General features: G+C 41.2%; 20 pseudogenes; all 20 read left to right on the forward strand.

Moving 5' to 3' along the window:
• Positions 1-272: 272 nt before the first annotated feature.
• On the forward strand, positions 273-392 carry LOC146725981 (5S ribosomal RNA; annotated as a pseudogene).
• A 213-nt stretch (positions 393-605) lies between these two features.
• LOC146725982 (5S ribosomal RNA) lies at positions 606-725 on the forward strand (annotated as a pseudogene).
• A 96-nt stretch (positions 726-821) lies between these two features.
• Positions 822-941, forward strand: LOC146725983 (5S ribosomal RNA; annotated as a pseudogene).
• A 96-nt stretch (positions 942-1,037) lies between these two features.
• Positions 1,038-1,157, forward strand: LOC146725984 (5S ribosomal RNA; annotated as a pseudogene).
• Positions 1,158-1,586: 429 nt separating this feature from the next.
• On the forward strand, positions 1,587-1,706 carry LOC146725985 (5S ribosomal RNA; annotated as a pseudogene).
• A 96-nt stretch (positions 1,707-1,802) lies between these two features.
• LOC146725986 (5S ribosomal RNA) lies at positions 1,803-1,922 on the forward strand (annotated as a pseudogene).
• A 96-nt stretch (positions 1,923-2,018) lies between these two features.
• LOC146725987 (5S ribosomal RNA) lies at positions 2,019-2,138 on the forward strand (annotated as a pseudogene).
• A 96-nt stretch (positions 2,139-2,234) lies between these two features.
• Positions 2,235-2,354, forward strand: LOC146725988 (5S ribosomal RNA; annotated as a pseudogene).
• A 213-nt stretch (positions 2,355-2,567) lies between these two features.
• On the forward strand, positions 2,568-2,687 carry LOC146725989 (5S ribosomal RNA; annotated as a pseudogene).
• Positions 2,688-2,783: 96 nt separating this feature from the next.
• LOC146725990 (5S ribosomal RNA) lies at positions 2,784-2,903 on the forward strand (annotated as a pseudogene).
• A 96-nt stretch (positions 2,904-2,999) lies between these two features.
• On the forward strand, positions 3,000-3,119 carry LOC146725991 (5S ribosomal RNA; annotated as a pseudogene).
• Positions 3,120-3,215: 96 nt separating this feature from the next.
• LOC146725992 (5S ribosomal RNA) lies at positions 3,216-3,335 on the forward strand (annotated as a pseudogene).
• A 213-nt stretch (positions 3,336-3,548) lies between these two features.
• Positions 3,549-3,668, forward strand: LOC146725993 (5S ribosomal RNA; annotated as a pseudogene).
• Positions 3,669-3,764: 96 nt separating this feature from the next.
• On the forward strand, positions 3,765-3,884 carry LOC146725994 (5S ribosomal RNA; annotated as a pseudogene).
• A 96-nt stretch (positions 3,885-3,980) lies between these two features.
• LOC146725995 (5S ribosomal RNA) lies at positions 3,981-4,100 on the forward strand (annotated as a pseudogene).
• A 96-nt stretch (positions 4,101-4,196) lies between these two features.
• LOC146725996 (5S ribosomal RNA) lies at positions 4,197-4,316 on the forward strand (annotated as a pseudogene).
• Positions 4,317-4,529: 213 nt separating this feature from the next.
• Positions 4,530-4,649, forward strand: LOC146725997 (5S ribosomal RNA; annotated as a pseudogene).
• A 95-nt stretch (positions 4,650-4,744) lies between these two features.
• Positions 4,745-4,864, forward strand: LOC146725998 (5S ribosomal RNA; annotated as a pseudogene).
• A 96-nt stretch (positions 4,865-4,960) lies between these two features.
• LOC146725999 (5S ribosomal RNA) lies at positions 4,961-5,080 on the forward strand (annotated as a pseudogene).
• A 97-nt stretch (positions 5,081-5,177) lies between these two features.
• On the forward strand, positions 5,178-5,297 carry LOC146726000 (5S ribosomal RNA; annotated as a pseudogene).
• Positions 5,298-22,075: the final 16,778 nt, after the last annotated feature.

Raw genomic sequence — 22,075 nt, forward strand, 5'->3', positions numbered from 1 at the left:
TGATTTTTTGCCTAGCCGTAGCATTAAATGACATCCAATTCCGACGAATATTCAGCCTACTGCATAACCATTGCAGAATACATTATTTCTCGTCTGATCACTGAAGTTAACCACTGCATCGGGCGTGGTTAGTACTAGCATGGGAGACCGGCTGGGAATACCACGTGCAGTAGGCTCATCAACATTTTTATTCCACATTACATACTAACTTTTTCCTATGATTTTTTGCCTAGCCGTAGCATTAAATGACATACAATTCCGACGAATATTCAGCCTACTGCCAAACCAATGCAGAATACATCAGTTCTCGTCCGATCACTGAAGTTAAGCTGCATCGGGCATGGTTAGTACTTGCATGGGAGACCGGCTGGGAATACCACGTGCAGAAGCTGATGAAAATTTGTATTGCAGAATACACCAGTTCTCGTCCGATCACTGAAGTTAAGCTGCATCGGGCGTGGTTAGTACTTGCATGGGAGACAGGCTGGGAATACCACGTGCATTAGGCTCATCAACATTTTTATTCCACCGTACATACTATCTTTTTCCCGTGATTTTCTGCCTAGCCGAAGCATTAATTGAAATCCAATTCCGACAAATATTCAGCCTACTGCCAAACCATTGCAGAATACACCAGTTCTCGTCCGATCACTGAAGTTAAGCTGCATCGGGCGTGGTTAGTACTTGCATGGGAGACGGGCTGGGAATACCACGTGCAGTAGGCTGATGAACATTTTTATTCCACCGTACATACTAACATTTTCCCGGGATTTTTTGCCTAGCCGAAGTATTAAATTACATCCAATTCCGACGAATATTCAGCCTACTGCCAAACCATTGCAGAATAAACCAGTTCTCATCCGATCACTCAAGTTAAGCTGCATCGGGCGTGGTTAGTACTAGCATGGGAGACCGGCTGGGAATACCATGTGCAGTAGGCTTATCAAAATTTTTATTCCACCATACATACTATCTTTTTCCCTTGATTTTTTGCCTAGCCGAAACATTAATTGAAATCCAATTCCTACGAATATTCAGCCTACTGCCAAACCATTGCAGGATACACCAGTTCTCGTCCGATCACTGAAGTTAAGCTGCATCGGGCGTTGTTAGTACTTGCATGGGAGACTGGCTGGGAATACCACGTGCAGTAGGCTCATCAACATTTTTATTCCACATTACATACTAACTTTTTCCTATGATTTTTTGCCTAGCCGTAGCATTAAATGACATACAATTCCAACGAATATTCAGCCTACTGCCAAACCAATGCAGAATACATCAGTTCTCGTCCAATCACTGAAGTTAAGCTGCATCGGGCATGGTTAGTACTTGCATGGGAGACCGGCTGGGAATACCACGTGCAGAAGCTGATGAAAATTTGTATTGCAGAATACACCAGTTCTCGTCCGATCACTGAAGTTAAGCTGCATCGGGCGTGGTTAGTACTTGCATGGGAGACAGGCTGGGAATACCGCGTGCATTAGGCTCATCAACATTTTTATTCCACCGTACATACTATCTTTTTCCCGTGATTTTCTGCCTAGCCGAAGCATTAATTGAAATCCAATTCCGACAAATATTCAGCCTACTGCCAAACCATTGCAGAATACACCAGTTCTCGTCCGATCACTGAAGTTAAGCTGCATCGGGCGTGGTTAGTACTTGCATGGGAGACGGGCTGGGAATACCACGTGCAGTAGGCTGATGAACATTTTTATTCCACCGTACATACTAACATTTTCCCGGGATTTTTTGCCTAGCCGAAGTATTAAATTACATCCAATTCCGACGAATATTCAGCCTACTGCCAAACCATTGCAGAATAAACCAGTTCTCGTCCGATCACTCAAGTTTAGCTGAATTGGGCGTGGTTAGTACTAGCATGGGAGACCGGCTGGGAATACCACGTGCAGTAGGCTTATCACCATTTTTATTCCACCATACATACTATCATTTTCCCTTGATTTTTTGCCTAGCCGAAACATTAATTGAAATCCAATTCCGACGAATATTCAGCCTACTGCCAAACCATTGCAGGATACACCAGTTCTCGTCCGATCACTGAAGTTAAGCTGCATCGGGCGTTGTTAGTACTTGCATGGGAGACTGGCTGGGAATACCACGTGCAGTAGGCTCATCAACATTTTTATTCCACATTACATACTAACTTTTTCCTATGATTGTTTGCCTAGCCGTAGCATTAAATGACATACAATTCCAACGAATATTCAGCCTACTGCCAAACCAATGCAGAATACATCAGTTCTCGTCCGATCACTGAAGTTAAGCTGCATTGGGCATGGTTAGTACTTGCATGGGAGACCGGCTGGGAATACCACGTGCAGAAGCTGATGAAAATTTGTATTGCAGAATACACCAGTTCTCGTCCGATCACTGAAGTTAAGCTGCATCGGGCGTGTTTAGTACTTGCATGGGAGACAGGCTGGGAATACCACGTGCATTAGGCTCATCAACATTTTAATTCCACGGTACATACTATCTTTTTCCCGTGATTTTCTGCCTAGCCGAAGCATTAATTGAAATCCAATTCCGACAAATATTCAGCCTACTGCCAAACCATTGCAGAATACACCAGTTCTCGTCCGATCACTGAAGTTAAGCTGCATCGGGCGTGGTTAGTACTTGCATGGGAGACGGGCTGGGAATACCACGTGCAGTAGGCTGATGAACATTTTTATTCCACCGTACATACTAACATTTTCCCGGGATTTTTTGCCTAGCCGAAGTATTAAATTACATCCAATTCCGACGAATATTCAGCCTACTGCCAAACCATTGCAGAATAAACCAGTTCTCGTCCGATCACTCAAGTTAAGCTGCATCGGGCGTGGTTAGTACTAGCACGGGAGACCGGCTGGGAATACCATGTGCAGTAGGCTTATCAACATTTTTATTCCACCATACATACTATCTTTTTCCCTTGATTTTTTGCCGAGTCGAAACATTAATTGAAATCCAATTTCGACGAATATTCAGCCTACTGCCAAACCATTGCAGGATACACCAGTTCTCGTCCGATCACTGAAGTTAAGCTGCATCGGGCGTTGTTAGTACTTGCATGGGAGACTGGCTGGGAATACCACGTGCAGTAGGCTCATCAACATTTTTATTCCACATTACATACTAACTTTTTCCTATGATTGTTTGCCTAGCCGTAGCATTAAATGACATACAATTCCAACGAATATTCAGCCTACTGCCAAACCAATGCAGAATACATCAGTTCTCGTCCGATCACTGAAGTTAAGCTGCATTGGGCATGGTTAGTACTTACATGGGAGACCGGCTGGGAATACCACGTGCAGAAGCTGATGAAAATTTGTATTGCAGAATACACCAGTTCTCGTCCGATCACTGAAGTTAAGCTGCATCGGGCGTGTTTAGTACTTGCATGGGAGACAGGCTGGGAATACCACGTGCATTAGGCTCATCAACATTTTAATTCCACGGTACATACTATCTTTTTCCCGTGATTTTCTGCCTAGCCGAAGCATTAATTGAAATCCAATTCCGACAAATATTCAGCCTACTGCCAAACCATTGCAGAATACACCAGTTCTCGTCCGATCACTGAAGTTAAGCTGCATCGGGCGTGGTTAGTACTTGCATGGGAGACGGGCTGGGAATACCACGTGCAGTAGGCTGATGAACATTTTTATTCCACCGTACATACTAACATTTTCCCGGGATTTTTTGCCTAGCCGAAGTATTAAATTACATCCAATTCCGACGAATATTCAGCCTACTGCCAAACCATTGCAGAATAAACCAGTTCTCGTCCGATCACTCAAGTTAAGCTGCATCGGGCGTGGTTAGTACTAGCACGGGAGACCGGCTGGGAATACCATGTGCAGTAGGCTTATCAACATTTTTATTCCACCATACATACTATCTTTTTCCCTTGATTTTTTGCCGAGTCGAAACATTAATTGAAATCCAATTTCGACGAATATTCAGCCTACTGCCAAACCATTGCAGGATACACCAGTTCTCGTACGATCACTGAAGTTAAGCTGCATCGGGCGTTGTTAGTACTTGCATGGGAGACTGGCTGGGAATACCACGTGCAGTAGGCTCATCAACATTTTTATTCCACATTACATACTAACTTTTTCCTATGATTTTTTGCCTAGCCGTAGCATTAAATGACATACAATTCCGACGAATATTCACCCTACTGCCAAACCAATGCAGAATACATCAGTTCTCGTCCGATCACTGAAGTTAAGCTGCATCGGGCATGGTTAGTACTTGCATGGGAGACCGGCTGGGAATACCACGTGCAGAAGCTGATGAAAATTTGTATTGCAGAATACACCAGTTCTCGTCCGATCACTGAAGTTAAGCTGCATCGGGCGTGGTTAGTACTTGCATGGGAGACAGGCTGGGAATACCACGTGCATTAGGCTCATCAACATTTTTATTCCACCGTACATACTATCTTTTTCCCGTGATTTTCTGCCTAGCCGAAGCATTAATTGAAATCCAATTCCGACAAATATTCAGCCTACTGCCAAACCATTGCAGAATACACCAGTTCTCGTCCGATCACTGAAGTTAAGCTGCATCGGGCGTGGTTAGTACTTGCATGGGAGACGGGCTGGGAATACCACGTGCAGTAGGCTGATGAACATTTTTATTCCACCGTACATACTAACATTTTCCCGGGATTTTTTGCCTACCGAAGTATTAAATTACATCCAATTCCGACGAATATTCAGCCTACTGCCAAACCATTGCAGAATAAACCAGTTCTCGTCCGATCACTCAAGTTAAACTGCATCGGGCGGGGTTAGTACTAGCATGGGAGACCGGCTGTGAATACCACGTGCAGTAGGCTTATCAACATTTTTATTCCACCATACATACTATCTTTTTCCCTTGATTTTTTGCCTAGCCGAAACATTAATTGAAATCCAATTCCAACGAATATTCAGCCTACTGCCAAACCATTGCAGGATACACCAGTTCTCGTCCAATCACTGAAGTTAAGCTGCATCGGGCGTGGTTAGTACTTGCATGGGAGACTGGCTGGGAATACCACGTGCAGTAGGCTCATCAACATTTTTATTCCACATTACATACTAACTTTTTCCTATGATTTTTTTGCCTAGCCGTAGCATTAAATGACATCCAATTCCAACGAATATTCAGCCTACTGCCAAACCAATGCAGAATACACCAGTTCTCGTCCGATCACTGAAGTTAATCTGCATCGGCCATGGTTAGTAATTGCATGTGAGACCGGCTGGGAATACCACGTGCAGTAGGCTGATGAACATTTTCATTGCAGAATACACTAGTTCTCGTCCGATCACTGAAGTTAAGCTGCATCGGGCGTGGTTAGTACTTGCATGGGAGACTGGTTGGGAATACCACGTGCAGTTTTCAGTACTTTGCCACTACTTTTCAGCACTTTGCCACAACTTTTCAGCACTTTGCCACAACTTTTCAGTACTTTGCCACTACTTGTCATCACTTTGCCACACTTTTCAACACTTTGTCACTGCTTTTCAGTACTTTGCCACTACTTTTCAGCACTTTGCCACAACTTTTCAGTACTTGGCCACACTTGTCAGGACGTTGCCACACTTTTTAGTACTTTGCCTCTACTTATCAGCACTTTGCCACAACTTTTCAGTACTTTGCCACACTTTTCAGTACTTTGCCACTACTTTTCAGCACTTTGCCACAACTTTTCAGTACTTTGCCATAACTGTTCAGTACTTTGCCACACTTTTCAGTACTTTGTCACTGCTTTTCAGCACCTTGCCTCAACTTTTCAGCACTTTGCCAGAACTTTTCAGTACTTTGCCACACTTTTTCAGTACTTTGCCACTACTTTTCAGCACTTCGCCACTGAATTGCAGTACTTTGCCACAATTTTTCAGTACTTTGCCACTATATTTCACCACTTTGCCACAACTTTTCAGTACTTTGCCACACTTTTCAGCACTTTGCCACTACTTTTCAGTACTTTGCCACTACTTTTCAGCATTTTGACAAAACTTTTCAGTACTTTGCCACACTTTTCAGTACTTTGCCACGACTTTGCCACAACTTTTCAATACATTGCCTCACTTTTCATTACTTTGCCACTGCTTTTCAGTACTTTGCCACTACTTTTCAGCACATTGCTACAACTTTTCAGTACTTTGCCACACTTTTCATCACTTTGCCACTACTTTTCAGAACTTTGCCACAACTTTTCAGTACTTTGCCACACTTTTCAGTACTTTGCCACGACTTTGCCACAATTTTTCAGTACTTTGCCACACTTTTCAGTACTTTGCCACACTTTTCAGTACTTTTCCACGACTTTGCCACAACTTTTCAGTACTTTGCCACACTTTTCAGCACATTGCCACAACATTTCAGTACTTTGCCATGACTTTGCCACAACTTTTCAGTACTTTGCCACACATTTCAGTACTTTGCCACTACTTTTCAGCACTTTGCCACAACTTTGCAGTACTTTGCCACCCTTTTCAGTACTATGCAACTGCTTTTTAGTACTTTGCCACTAATTTTCAGCACTTTGCCACAACTTTTCAGTACTTTGCCACACTTTTCAGCACTTTGCCCCTACTTTTCAATACTTTGCCACTTCTTTTCAGCACTTTGCCACGACTTTGCCACAACTTTTCAGTACATTGCCACACTTTTCAGTACTTTGCCACTACTTTTCAGCACTTTGCCACAACTTTTCTGTACTTTGCCACGCTTTTCTGTACTTTGCCACGACTTTGCCACAACTTGTCAGTACTTTGCCACACTTTTCAGCACTTTGCCACTACTTTTCAGTACTTTGCCACTACTTTTCAGCACTTTGTCACAACTTTTCTGTACTTTGCCACACTTTTCAGTACTTTGCCACAACTTTTCAGCACTTTGCCACTACTTTTCAGTACTTTGCCACCACTTTTCAGCACTTTGCCACAACTTTTCAGTACTTTGCCACACTTTTCAGTATTTTGCCTCTACTTTTCAGCACTTTGCCACAACTTTTCAGTACTTTGCCACACTTTTCAGTACTTTGCCACGACTTTGCCACAACTTTTCAGTACTTTTCCACACTTTTCAGTACATTGCCACTGATTTTAAGTATTTTGCCACAACTTGTCAGTACTTTGCCACAACTTTTCAGTACTTTGCCACACTTTTTCAGTACTTTGCCACTACTTTTCAGCACTTCGCCACTGCCTTTCAGTACTTTGCCACAACCTTTCAGTACTTTGCCACTACTTTTCAGCACTTTGCCACAACTTTTCAGTACTTTGCCGCACTTTTCAACACTTTGTCACTGCTTTTCAGTACTTTGCCACTACTTTTCAGCACTTTGCCACAACTTTTCAGTACTTGGCCACACTTTTCAGGACGTTGCCACACTTTTTAGTACTTTGCCACTACTTTTCAGTACTTTGCCACACTTTTCAGCACTTTGCCACAACTTGTCAGTACTTTGCCACACTTTTCAGTACTTTGCCACTACTTTTCAGCACTTTGCCACAACTTTTCAGTACTTTGCCATAACTGTTCAGTACTTTGCCACACTTTTCAGTACTTTGTCACTGCTTTTCAGCACCTTGCCTCAACTTTTCAGCACTTTGCCAGAACTTTTCAGTACTTTGCCACACTTTTTCAGTACTTTGCCACTACTTTTCAGCACTTTGCCACAACTTTTCAGTACTTGGCCACACTTGTCAGGACGTTGCCACACTTTTTAGTACTTTGCCTCTACTTATCAGCACTTTGCCACAACTTTTCAGTACTTTGCCACACTTTTCAGTACTTTGCCACTACTTTTCAGCACTTTGCCACAACTTTTCAGTACTTTGCCATAACTGTTCAGTACTTTGCCACACTTTTCAGTACTTTGTCACTGCTTTTCAGCACCTTGCCTCAACTTTTCAGCACTTTGCCAGAACTTTTCAGTACTTTGCCACACTTTTTCAGTACTTTGCCACTACTTTTCAGCACTTCGCCACTGAATTGCAGTACTTTGCCACTACTTTTCAGCACTTTGCCACAACTTTTCAGAACTTTGTCAAGGCTTTTCAGCACTTTGCCACAACTTGTCAGTACTTTGCTACACTTTTCAGTACTTTGCCACTACTTTTCAGCATTTTGACAAAACTTTTCAGTACTTTGCCACACTTTTCAGTACTTTGCCACGACTTTGCCACAACTTTTCAATACATTGCCTCACTTTTCATTACTTTGCCACTGCTTTTCAGTACTTTGCCACTACTTTTCAGCACATTGCTACAACTTTTCAGTACTTTGCCACACTTTTCATCACTTTGCCACTACTTTTCAGAACTTTGCCACAACTTTTCAGTACTTTGCCACACTTTTCAGTACTTTGCCACGACTTTGCCACAATTTTTCAGTACTTTGCCACACTTTTCAGTACTTTGCCACACTTTTCAGTACTTTTCCACGACTTTGCCACAACTTTTCAGTACTTTGCCACACTTTTCAGCACATTGCCACAACATTTCAGTACTTTGCCATGACTTTGCCACAACTTTTCAGTACTTTGCCACACATTTCAGTACTTTGCCACTACTTTTCAGCACTTTGCCACAACTTTGCAGTACTTTGCCACCCTTTTCAGTACTATGCAACTGCTTTTTAGTACTTTGCCACTAATTTTCAGCACTTTGCCACAACTTTTCAGTACTTTGCCACACTTTTCAGCACTTTGCCCCTACTTTTCAATACTTTGCCACTTCTTTTCAGCACTTTGCCACGACTTTGCCACAACTTTTCAGTACATTGCCACACTTTTCAGTACTTTGCCACTACTTTTCAGCACTTTGCCACAACTTTTCTGTACTTTGCCACGCTTTTCTGTACTTTGCCACGACTTTGCCACAACTTGTCAGTACTTTGCCACACTTTTCAGCACTTTGCCACTACTTTTCAGTACTTTGCCACTACTTTTCAGCACTTTGTCACAACTTTTCTGTACTTTGCCACACTTTTCAGTACTTTGCCACAACTTTTCAGCACTTTGCCACTACTTTTCAGTACTTTGCCACCACTTTTCAGCACTTTGCCACAACTTTTCAGTACTTTGCCACACTTTTCAGTATTTTGCCTCTACTTTTCAGCACTTTGCCACAACTTTTCAGTACTTTGCCACACTTTTCAGTACTTTGCCACGACTTTGCCACAACTTTTCAGTACTTTTCCACACTTTTCAGTACATTGCCACTGATTTTAAGTATTTTGCCACAACTTGTCAGTACTTTGCCACAACTTTTCAGTACTTTGCCACACTTTTTCAGTACTTTGCCACTACTTTTCAGCACTTCGCCACTGCCTTTCAGTACTTTGCCACAACCTTTCAGTACTTTGCCACTACTTTTCAGCACTTTGCCACAACTTTTCAGTACTTTGCCGCACTTTTCAACACTTTGTCACTGCTTTTCAGTACTTTGCCACTACTTTTCAGCACTTTGCCACAACTTTTCAGTACTTGGCCACACTTTTCAGGACGTTGCCACACTTTTTAGTACTTTGCCACTACTTTTCAGTACTTTGCCACACTTTTCAGCACTTTGCCACAACTTGTCAGTACTTTGCCACACTTTTCAGTACTTTGCCACTACTTTTCAGCACTTTGCCACAACTTTTCAGTACTTTGCCATAACTGTTCAGTACTTTGCCACACTTTTCAGTACTTTGTCACTGCTTTTCAGCACCTTGCCTCAACTTTTCAGCACTTTGCCAGAACTTTTCAGTACTTTGCCACACTTTTTCAGTACTTTGCCACTACTTTTCAGCACTTCGCCACTGAATTGCAGTACTTTGCCACAATTTTTCAGTACTTTGCCACTATATTTCACCACTTTGCCACAACTTTTCAGTACTTTGCCACACTTTTCAGCACTTTGCCACTACTTTTCAGTACTTTGCCACTACTTTTCAGCACTTTGCCACAACTTTTCAGAACTTTGTCAAGGCTTTTCAGCACTTTGCCACAACTTGTCAGTACTTTGCTACACTTTTCAGTACTTTGCCACTACTTTTCAGCATTTTGACAAAACTTTTCAGTACTTTGCCACACTTTTCAGTACTTTGCCACGACTTTGCCACAACTTTTCAATACATTGCCTCACTTTTCATTACTTTGCCACTGCTTTTCAGTACTTTGGCACTACTTTTCAGCACATTGCTACAACTTTTCAGTACTTTGCCACACTTTTCATCACTTTGCCACTACTTTTCAGAACTTTGCCACAACTTTTCAGTACTTTGCCACACTTTTCAGTACTTTGCCACGACTTTGCCACAATTTTTCAGTACTTTGCCACACTTTTCAGTACTTTGCCACACTTTTCAGCACATTGCCACAACATTTCAGTACTTTGCCATGACTTTGCCACAACTTTTCAGTACTTTGCCACACATTTCAGTACTTTGCCACTACTTTTCAGCACTTTGCCACAACTTTGCAGTACTTTGCCACCCTTTTCAGTACTTTGCAACTGCTTTTTAGTACTTTGCCACTAATTTTCAGCACTTTGCCACAACTTTTCACTACTTTGTCACACTTTTCAGCACTTTGCCCCTACTTTTCAATACTTTGCCACTTCTTTTCAGCACTTTGCCACGACTTTGCCACAACTTTTCAGTACATTGCCACACTTTTCAGTACTTTGCCACTACTTTTCAGCACTTTGCCACAACTTTTCTGTACTTTGCCACGCTTTTCTGTACTTTGCCACGACTTTGCCACAACTTGTCAGTACTTTGCCACACTTTTCAGCACTTTGCCACTACTTTTCAGTACTTTGCCACTACTTTTCAGCACTTTGTCACAACTTTTCTGTACTTTGCCACACTTTTCAGTACTTTGCCACAACTTGTCAGCACTTTGCCACTACTTTTCAGTACTTTGCTACTACTTTTCAGCACTTTGCCACAACTTTTCAGTACTTTGCCACACTTTTCAGTATTTTGCCTCTACTTTTCAGCACTTTGCCACAACTTTTCAGTACTTTGCCACACTTTTCAGTACTTTGCCACGACTTTGCCACAACTTTTCAGTACTTTTCCACACTTTTCAGTACATTGCCACTGATTTTAAGTATTTTGCCACAACTTGTCAGTACTTTGCGACAACTTTTCAGTACTTTGCCACACTTTTTCAGTACTTTGCCACTACTTTTCAGCACTTCGCCACTGCCTTTCAGTACTTTGCCACAACCTTTCAGTACTTTGCCATTACTTTTCAGCACTTTGCCACAACTTTTCAGTACTTTGCCACACTTTTCAACACTTTGTCACTGCTTTTCAGTACTTTTCCACTACTTTTCAGCACTTTGCCACAACTTTTCAGTACTTGGCCACACTTTTCAGGACGTTGCCACACTTTTTAGTACTTTGCCACTACTTTTCAGTACTTTGCCACACTTTTCAGCACTTTGCCACAACTTGTCAGTACTTTGCCACACTTTTCAGTACTTTGCCTCTACTTTTCAGCACTTTGCCACAACTTTTCAGTACTTTGCCACACTTTTCAGTACTTTGCCACTACTTTTCAGCACTTTGCCAAAACTTTTCAGTACTTTGCCACAACTTTTCAGTACTTTGCCACACTTTTCAGTACTTTGTCACTGCTTTTCAGTACTTTGCCACAACTTTTCAGTACTTTGCCACGCTTTTCATCACTTTGCCACTACTTTTCAGAACTTTGCCACAACTTTTCAGTACTTTGCCACACTTTTTCAGTACTTTGCCACTACTTTTCAGCACTTCGCCACTGCCTTTCAGTACTTTGCCACAACCTTTCAGTACTTTGCCACTACTTTTCAGCACTTTGCCACAACTTTTCAGTACTTTGCCACACTTTTCAACACTTTGTCACTGCTTTTCAGTACTTTGCCACTACTTTTCAGCACTTTGCCACAACTTTTCAGTACTTGGCCACACTCTTCAGGACGTTGCCACACTTTTTAGTACTTTGCCACTACTTTTCAGTACTTTGCCACACTTTTCAGCACTTTGCCACAACTTGTCAGTACTTTGCCACACTTTTCAATACTTTGCCTATACTTTTCAGCACTTTGCCACAACTTTTCAGTACTTTGCCACACTTTTCAGTACTTTGCCACTACTTTTCAGCACTTTGCCAAAACTTTTCAGTACTTTGCCACAACTTTTCAGTACTTTGCCACACTTTTCAGTACTTTGTCACTGCTTTTCAGTACTTTGCCACAACTTTTCAGTACTTTGCCACGCTTTTCATCACTTTGCCACTACTTTTCAGAACTTTGCCACAACTTTTCAGTACTTTGCCACACTTTTCAGCACTTTGCCACTACTTTTCAGTACTTTGCCACTACTTTTCAGCACTTTGCCACAACCTTTCAGAACTTTGTCAAGGCTTTTCAGCACTTTGCCACAACTTTTCAGTACTTTGCTACACTTTTCAGTACTTTGCCACTACTTTTCAGCATTTTGACAAAACTTTTCAGTACTTTGCCACACTTTTCAGTACTTTGCCACGACTTTGCCACAACTTTTCCATACATTGCCTCACTTTTCATTATTTTGCCACTGCTTTTCAGTACTTTGCCACTACTTTTCAGCACATTGCTACAACTTTTCAGTACTTTGCCACACTTTTCATCACTTTGCCACACTTTTCAGTACTTTGCCACTACTTTTCAGCACTTTGCCAAAACTTTTCAGTACTTTGCCACAACTTTTCAGTACTTTGCCACACTTTTCAGTACTTTGTCACTGCTTTTCAGTATTTTGCCACAACTTTTCAGTACTTTGCCACGCTTTTCATCACTTTGCCACTACTTTTCAGAACTTTGCCACAACTTTTCAGTACTTTGCCACACTTTTCAGCACTTTGCCACTACTTTTCAGTACTTTGCCACTACTTTTCAGCACTTTGCCACAACTTTTCAGAACTTTGTCAAGGCTTTTCAGCACTTTGCCACAACTTTTCAGTACTTTGCTACACTTTTCAGTACTTTGCCACTACTTTTCAGCATTTTGACAAAACTTTTCAGTACTTTGCCACACTTTTCAGTACTTTGCCACGACTTTGCCACAATTTTTCAGTACTTTGCCACACTTTTCAGTACTTTGCCACACTTTTCAGTACTTTTCCACGACTTTGCCACAACTTTTCAGTACTTTGCCACACTTTTCAGCACATTGCCACAACATTTCAGTTCTTTGCCATGACTTTGCCACAACTTTTCAGTACTTTGCCACACATTTCAGTACTTTGCCACTACTTTTCAGCACTTTGCCACAACTTTGCAGCACTTTGCCACCCTTTTCAGTACTTTGCAACTGCTTTTTAGTACTTTGCCACTAATTTTCAGCACTTTGCCACAACTTTTCAGTACTTTGCCACGCTTTTCTGTACTTTGCCACGACTTTGCCACAACTTGTCAGTACTTTGCCACACTTTTCAGCACTTTGCCACTATTTTTCAGTACTTTGCCACTACTTTTCAGCACTTTGTCACAACTGTTCTGTACTTTGCCACACTTTTCAGTACTTTGCCACAACTTTTCAGTACTTTGCCTCACTTTTCAGTAATTTGCCACTGCTTTTCAGTACTTTGCCACTACTTTTCACACTTTGCCACAACTTTTCAGTACTTTGCCACACTTTTCAGCACTTTGCCACTACTTTTCAGTACTTTGCCACCACTTTTCAGCACTTTGCCACAACTTTTCAGTACTTTGCCACACTTTTCAGTATTTTGCCTCTACTTTTCAGCACTTTGCCACAACTTTTCAGTACTTTGCCACACTTTTCAGTACTTTGCCACGACTTTGCCACAACTTTTCAGTACTTTTCCACACTTTTCAGTACATTGCCACTGATTTTAAGTATTTTGCCACAACTTGTCAGTACTTTGCCACAACTTTTCAGTTCTTTGCCACACTTTTTCAGTACTTTGCCACTACTTTTCAGCACTTCGCCACTGCCTTTCAGTACTTTGCCACAACCTTTCAGTACTTTGCCACTACTTTTCAGCACTTTGCCACAACTTTTCAGTACTTTGCAACACTTTTCAGTACTTTGCCACTACTTTTCAGCACTTTGCCACAACTTTTCAGCACTTTGCCACAACTTTTCAGCACTTTGCCACTACTTTTCAGCACTTTGCCACAACTTTTCAGCACTTTGCCACTACTTTTCAGTACTTTGCCTCTACTTGTCATCACTTTGCCACACTTTTCAACACTTTGTCACTGCTTTTCAGTACTTTGCCACTACTTTTCAGCACTTTGCCACAACTTTTCAGTACTTGGCCACACTTGTCAGGACGTTGCCACACTTTTTAGTACTTTGCCTCTACTTTTCAGCACTTTGCCACAACTTTTCAGTACTTTGCCACACTTTTCAGTACTTTGCCACTACTTTTCAGCACTTTGCCACAACTTTTCAGTACTTTGCCATAACTGTTCAGTACTTTGCCACACTTTTCAGTACTTTGTCACTGCTTTTCAGCACCTTGCCTCAACTTTTCAGCACTTTGCCACAACTTTTCAGCACTTTGCCACAACTTTTCAGTACTTTGCCACACTTTTTCAGTACTTTGCCACTACTTTTCAGCACTTCGCCACTGAATTGCAGTAATTTGCCACAATTTTTCAGTACTTTGCCACTATATTTCACCACTTTGCCACAACTTTTCAGTACTTTGCCACACTTTTCAGCACTTTGCCACTACTTTTCAGTACTTTGCCACTACTTTTCAGCACTTTGCCACAACTTTTCAGAACTTTGTCAAGGCTTTTCAGCACTTTGCCACAACTTGTCAGTACTTTGCTACACTTTTCAGTACTTTGCCACTACTTTTCAGCATTTTGACAAAACTTTTCAGTACTTTGCCACACTTTTCAGTACTTTGCCACGACTTTGCCACAACTTTTCAATACATTGCCTCACTTTGCATTACTTTGCCACTGCTTTTCAGTACTTTGCCACTACTTTTCAGCACATTGCTACAACTTTTCAGTACTTTGCCACACTTTTCATCACTTTGCCACTACTTTTCAGAACTTTGCCACAACTTTTCAGTACTTTGCCACACTTTTCAGTACTTTGCCACGACTTTGCCACAATTTTTCAGTACTTTGCCACACTTTTCAGTACTTTTCCACACTTTTCAGTACTTTTCCACGACTTTGCCACAACTTTTCAGTACTTTGCCACACTTTTCAGCACATTGCCACAACATTTCAGTACTTTGCCATGACTTTGCCACAACTTTTCAGTACTTTGCCACACATTTCAGTACTTTGCCACTACTTTTCAGCACTTTGCCACAACTTTGCAGTACTTTGCCACACTTTTCAGTACTTTGCAACTGCTTTTTAGTACTTTGCCACTAATTTTCAGCACTTTGCCACAACTTTTCTGTACTTTGCAACACTTTTCAGCACTTTGCCCCTACTTTTCAATACTTTGCCACTTCTTTTCAGCACTTTGCCACGACTTTGCCACAACTTTTCAGTACATTGCCACACTTTTCAGTACTTTGCCACTACTTTTCAGCACTTTGCCAGAAATTTTCTATACTTTGCCACGCTTTTCTGTACTTTGTCACGACTTTGCCACAACTTGTCAGTACTTTGCCACACTTTTCAGCACTTTGCCACTACTTTTCAGTACTTTGCCACTACTTTTCAGCACTTTGTCACAACTTTTCTGTACTTTGCCACACTTTTCAGTACTTTGCCACAACTTTTCAGCACTTTGCCACTACTTTTCAGTACTTTGCCACCACTTTTCAGCACTTTGCCACAACTTTTCAGTACTTTGCCACACTTTTCAGTATTTTGCCTCTACTTTTCAGCACTTTGCCACAACTTTTCAGTACTTTGCCACACTTTTCAGTACTTTGCCACGACTTTGCCACAACTTTTCAGTACTTTTCCACACTTTTCAGTACATTGCCACTGATTTTAAGTATTTTGCCACAACTTGTCAGTACTCTGCCACAACTTTTCAGTACTTTGCCACACTTTTTCAGTACTTTGCCACTACTTTTCAGCACTTCGCCACTGCCTTTCAGTACTTTGCCACAACCTTTCAGTACTTTGCCACTACTTTTCAGCACTTTGCCACAACTTTTCAGTACTTTGCAACACTTTTCAGCACTTTGCCACGACTTTGCCGCAACTTTTCAGCACATTGCCACAACTTTTCAGTACTTTGCCACACTTTTCAACACTTTGTCACTGCTTTTCAGTACTTTGCCACTACTTTTCAGCACTTTGCCACAACTTTTCAGTACTTGGCCACACTTTTCAGGACGATGCCACACTTTTTAGTACTTTGCCACTACTTTTCAGTACTTTGCCAAACTTTTCAGCACTTTGCCACAACTTGTCAGTACTTTGCCACACTTTTCAGTACTTTGCCTCTACTTTTCAGCACTTTGCCAAAACTTTTCAGTACTTTGCCACACTTTTCAGTACTTTGCCACTACTTTTCAGCACTTTGCCAAAACTTTTCAGTACTTTGCCACAACTTTTCAGTACTTTGCCACACTTTTCAGTACTTTGTCACTGCTTTTCAGTACTTTGCCACAACTTTTCAGTACTTTGCCACGCTTTTTCAGTACTTTGCCACTACTTTTCATCACTTTGCCACACTTTTCAACACTTTGTCACTGCTTTTCAGTACTTTGCCACTACTTTTCAGCACTTTTCCACAAATTTTTCAGTACTTTGCCACGCTTTTCATCACTTTGCCACTACTTTTCAGAACTTTGCCACAACTTTTCAGTACTTTGCCACACTTTTCAGCACTTTGCCACTACTTTTCAGTACTTTGCCACTACTTTTCAGCACTTTGCCACAACCTTTCAGAACTTTGTCAAGGCTTTTCAGCACTCTGCCACAACTTTTCAGTACTTTGCCACACTTTTTCAGTACTTTGCCACTACTTTTCAGCACTTCGCCACTGCCTTTCAGTACTTTGCCACAACCTTTCAGTACTTTGCCACTACTTTTCAGCACTTTGCCACAACTTTTCAGTACTTTGCAACACTTTTCAGCACTTTGCCACGACTTTGCCGCAACTTTTCAGCACATTGCCACAACTTTTCAGTACATTGCCACACTTTTCAACACTTTGTCACTGCTTTTCAGTACTTTGCCACTACTTTTCAGCACTTTGCCACAACTTTTCAGTACTTGGCCACACTTTTCAGGACGATGCCACACTTTTTAGTACTTTGCCACTACTTTTCAGTACTTTGCCAAACTTTTCAGCACTTTGCCACAACTTGTCAGTACTTTGCCACACTTTTCAGTACTTTGCCTCTACTTTTCAGCACTTTGCCAAAACTTTTCAGTACTTTGCCACACTTTTCAGTACTTTGCCACTACTTTTCAGCACTTTGCCAAAACTTTTCAGTACTTTGCCACAACTTTTCAGTACTTTGCCACACTTTTCAGTACTTTGTCACTGCTTTTCAGTACTTTGCCACAACTTTTCAGTACTTTGCCACGCTTTTTCAGTACTTTGCCACTACTTTTCATCACTTTGCCACACTTTTCAACACTTTGTCACTGCTTTTCAGTACTTTGCCACTACTTTTCAGCACTTTTCCACAAATTTTTCAGTACTTTGCCACATCTTTTCAGTACTTTGCCACACTTTTCAGTACTTTGTCACTGCTTTTCAGTACTTTGCCACAACTTTTCAGTACTTTGCCACACTTTTTCAGTACTTTGCCACTACTTTTCAGCACTTCGCCACTGAATTGCAGTACTTTGCCACAATTTTTCAGTACTTTGCCACTATATTTCACCACTTTGCCACAACTTTTCAGTACTTTGCCACACTTTTCAGCACTTTGCCACTACTTTCCAGTACTTTGCCACTACTTTTCAGCACTTTGCCACAACTTTTCAGTACTTTGCCACACTTTTCAGTACTTTGTCAAGGCTTTTCAGCACTTTGCCACAACTTTTCAGTACTTTGCTACACTTTTCAGTACTTTGCCACTACTTTTCAGCATTTTGACAAAACTTTTCAGTACTTTTCCACACTCTTCATTACTTTGCCACGACTTTGCCACAACTTTTCAATACATTGCCTCACTTTTCATTACTTTGCCACTGCTTTTCAGTACTTTGCCACTACTTTTCAGCACATTGCTACAACTTTTCAGTACTTTGACACACTTTTCATCACTTTGCCACTACTTTTCAGAACTTTGCCACAACTTTTCAGTACTTTGCCACACTTTTCAGTACTTTGCCACGACTTTGCCTCAAATTTTCAGTACTTTGCCACACTTTTCAGCACATTGCCACAACATTTCAGTACTTTGCCATGACTTTGCCACAACTTTTCAGTACTTTGCCACACATTTCAGTACTTTGCCACTACTTTTCAGCACTTTGCCACAACTTTGCAGTATTTTGCCACCCTTTTCAGTACTTTGCAACTGCTTTTCAGTCTTTGCCACTAATTTTCAGCACTTTGCCACAACTTTTCAGTACTTTCCACATTTTTCAGCACTTTGCCACAACTTTTCTGTAATTTGCCACACTTTTCTGTACTTTGCCACGACTTTGCCACAACTTTGCAGTACTTTGCCACCCTTTTCAGTACTTTGCAACTGCTTTTCAGTACTTTGCCACTAATTTTCAGCACTTTGCCACAACTGTTCAGTACTTTGCCACACTTTTCAGCACTTTGCCTCTACTTTTCAGTATTTTGCCACTACTTTGCAGCACTTTTCCACAACTTTTCAGTACTTTGCCACACTTTTCAGTACATTGCCACAACTTTTCAGTACTTTGCCACACTTTTCAGTACTTTGCCACTGCTTTTCAGTACTTTGCCACTACTTTTCAGCACTTTGCCACAACTTTTCAGTACTTTGCCACACTTTTCAGCACTTTGCCACTACTTTTCAATACTTTGCCACTACTTTTCAGCACTTTGCCACAACTTTTCAGTATTTGCCAAACTTTTCAGTAATTTACCTCTACTTTTCAGCACATTGCCACAACTTTTCAGTACTTTGCCACACTTTTCAGTACTTTGCCACGACATTGCCACAACTTTTCAGTACTTTTCCACACTTTTTCAGTACTTTGCCACTACTTTTCCGCACTTTGCGACCGCCTCTCAGTACTTTGCCACAACTTTTTAGTACTTTGCTACTACTTTTCAGCACTTTGCCACAACTTTTCAGTACTTTGCCACACGTTTCAGCACTTTGCCACTACTTATTAGTACTTTGCCACACTTTTCAGTTCTTTTCCACGACTTTGCCACAACTTTTCAGTACTTTGCCACACTTTTCAGCACATTGCCACAACATTTCAGTACTTTGCCATAACTTTGCCACAACTTTTCAGTACTTTGCCACACATTTCAGTATTTTGCCACCCTTTTCACTACTTTGCAACTGCTTTTCAGTCTTTGCCACTAATTTTCAGCACTTTGCCACAACTTTTCAGTACTTTGCCACACTTTTCAGCACTTTGCCTCAACTTTTCTGTAATTTGCCACACTTTTCAGTACTTTGCCACGACTTTGCCACAACTTTGCAGTACTTTGCCACCCTTTTCAGTACTTTGCAACTGCTTTTCAGTACTTTGCCACTAATTTTCAGCACTTTGCCACAACTTTTCATTACTTTGCCACCCTTTTCAGCACTTTGACACTACTTTTCAGTACTTTGCCACTTCTTTTCAGCACTTTGCCACGACTTTGCCGCAACTTTTCAGTACTTTGCCACACTTTTCAGTACTTTGCCACTACTTTTCAGCACTTTGCCACAACTTTTCTGTACTTTGCCACGCTTTTCAGTACTTTGCCACGACTTTGCCACAACTTGTCAGTACTTTGCCACACTTTTCAGCACTTTGCCTCTACTTTTCAGTATTTTGCCACTACTTTTCAGCACTTTTCCACAACTTTTCAGTACTTTGCCACACTTTTCAGTACATTGCCACAACTTTTCAGTACTTTGCCACTGCTTTTCAGTACTTTGACACTACTTTTCAGCACTTTGCCACAACTTTTCAGTACTTTGCCACACTTTTCAGAACTTTGCCACTGCTTTTCAATACTTTGCCACTACTTTTCAGCACTTTGCCACAACTTTTCAGTACTTTGCCAAACTTTTCAGTAATTTGCCTCTACTTTTCAGCATTTTGCCACAACTTTTCAGTACTTTGCCACACTTTTCAGTACTTTGCCACGACATTGCCACAACTTTTCAGTACTTTTCCACACTTTTCAGTACTTTGCCACTGATTTTCAGTACTTTGCCACAACTTGTCAGCACTTTGCCACAACTTTTCATTACTTTGCCACACTTTTTCAGTACTTTGCCACTACTTTTCCGCACTTCGCCACCGCCTCTCAGTACTTTGCCACAACTTTTCAGTACTTTGCCACACTTTTCAGCACTTTGCCAATACTTGTTAGTACTTTGCCACACTTTTCAGTACTTTTCCACGACTTTGCCACAACTTTTCAGTACTTTGCCACTACTTTTCATCACTTTGCCACACTTTTCAACACTTTGTCACTACTTTTCAGCACTTTGCCACAACTTTTCAGTACTTTGCCAAACTTTTCAGTAATTTACTTCTACTTTTCAGCACATTGCCACAACTTTTCAGTACTTTGCCACACTTTTCAGTACTTTGCCACGACATTGCCACAACTTTTCAGTACTTTTCCACACTTTTTCAGTACTTTGCCACTACTTTTCCGCACTTTGCGACCGCCTCTCAGTACTTTGCCACAACTTTTTAGTACTTTGCTACTACTTTTCAGCACTTTGCCACAACTTTTCAGTACTTTGCCACACGTTTCAGCACTTTGCCACTACTTGTTAGTACTTTGCCACACTTTTCAGTTCTTTTCCACGACTTTGCCACAACTTTTCAGTACTTTGCCACACTTTTCAGCACATTGCCACAACATTTCAGTACTTTGCCATAACTTTGCCACAACTTTTCAGTACTTTGCCACACATTTCAGTATTTTGCCACCCTTTTCACTACTTTGCAACTGCTTTTCAGTCTTTGCCACTAATTTTCAGCACTTTGCCACAACTTTTCAGTACTTTGCCACACTTTTCAGCACTTTGCCTCAACTTTTTTGTAATTTGCCACACTTTTCAGTACTTTGCCACGACTTTGCCACAACTTTGCAGTACTTTGCCACCCTTTTCAGTACTTTGCAACTGCTTTTCAGTACTTTGCCACTAATTTTCAGCACTTTGCCACAACTTTTCATTACTTTGCCACACTTTTCAGCACTTTGACACTACTTTTCAGTACTTTGCCACTTCTTTTCAGCACTTTGCCACGACTTTGCCGCAACTTTTCAGTACTTTGCCACACTTTTCAGTACTTTGCCACTACTTTTCAGCACTTTGCCACAACTTTTCTGTACTTTGCCACGCTTTTCAGTACTTTGCCACGACTTTGCCACAACTTGTCAGTACTTTGCCACACTTTTCAGCACTTTGCCTCTACTTTTCAGTATTTTGCCACTACTTTTCAGCACTTTTCCACAACTTTTCAGTACTTTGCCACACTTTTCAGTACATTGCCACAACTTTTCAGTACTTTGCCACTGCTTTTCAGTACTTTGACACTACTTTTCAGCACTTTGCCACAACTTTTCAGTACTTTGCCACACTTTTCAGAACTTTGCCACTGCTTTTCAATACTTTGCCACTACTTTTCAGCACTTTGCCACAACTTTTCAGTACTTTGCCAAACTTTTCAGTAATTTGCCTCTACTTTTCAGCATTTTGCCACAACTTTTCAGTACTTTGCCACACTTTTCAGTACTTTGCCACGACATTGCCACAACTTTTCAGTACTTTTCCACACTTTTTCAGTACTTTGCCACTACTTTTCCGCACTTTGCGACCGCCTCTCAGTACTTTGCCACAACTTTTTAGTACTTTGCTACTACTTTTCAGCACTTTGCCACAACTTTTCAGTACTTTGCCACACGTTTCAGCACTTTGCCACTACTTGTTAGTACTTTGCCACAC

Source organism: Saccoglossus kowalevskii, unplaced genomic scaffold (genome assembly GCF_978046115.1).
Source record: "Saccoglossus kowalevskii unplaced genomic scaffold, keSacKowa6.1 SCAFFOLD_110, whole genome shotgun sequence".
In the NCBI taxonomy this organism is placed as follows: domain Eukaryota; kingdom Metazoa; phylum Hemichordata; class Enteropneusta; family Harrimaniidae; genus Saccoglossus; species Saccoglossus kowalevskii.